Genomic DNA, 825 nt, shown 5'->3' with positions numbered 1-825 from the left:
GGGCTTAAGCAAGCACGAGGTGACGAGCTTATCCAGATTCTTATTCAACTTTGTCACCGAATCCTCGTTGAACTGCAGCTCTCCCGAGAATGCGCATCCTAAATATTTAATGGTGTCGCCTTCTTTCATTGTTAGCATGCTGTCTCCGTTCTCAAGGGAGAGCTTCGTCGATTCCAGCTCTCCTTTATTTATGACAATGCCCACACTCTTTTGAGGATTCAATGCCAAACCGAGTTCTTTGAGCGTCCTCTGTACGCTATCAATAACTCTTTCCGCAGCAACCTTGTCGCACGCTGAAACCGCCTGGTCATCCGCGAACCCCGTGAGGACCACACAACCTTGGTCACTATTTAGCTTATATCCATATTTACTTACGAAGCTTTGCTCACACAGGTCGCGGTATGAATAGCGAAGACGACAAGGGGCCGCCTTGAGGTACTCCACGCTTTACTCGGATTTGGCTTGTTGTGTGGGCACCTACATTGATTTTGATGTTATTTGTTGTAAGGAGAGCTGAAATCACATTTCTAAGATCCGGCGACACACCCCTCGCCTTCAATGAGCTCACAATATGATCATGGCTAACATTGTCAAAAGCTCCAACAACGTCGAGAAATACCACCGCGCAATTACTTTTCTTACTGCTTGCATCTTTCAAAATCGCATCGATAATTCTCGCGTTGACGTGTGCTCCCGGAAGGCCTTTTATAAAACCCCTTTGATTTCTGTGGAAGGTGACCTGTTTTCTAAGTTCATAGTCAAGCACCTTTTCAATAATTCGGCGCACGATCGAATATATTGTAATCGGCCTCCAGGATGATATAT

The sequence above is a fragment of the Halyomorpha halys genome, unplaced genomic scaffold (assembly GCF_000696795.3).
Source record: "Halyomorpha halys isolate HHAL.00 unplaced genomic scaffold, Hhal_1.1 Scaffold847.1, whole genome shotgun sequence".
Lineage (NCBI taxonomy): Eukaryota > Metazoa > Arthropoda > Insecta > Hemiptera > Pentatomidae > Halyomorpha > Halyomorpha halys.
The sequence above is the reverse complement of the archived record's forward strand: the minus strand, read 5'-3'. Positions refer to the sequence as shown.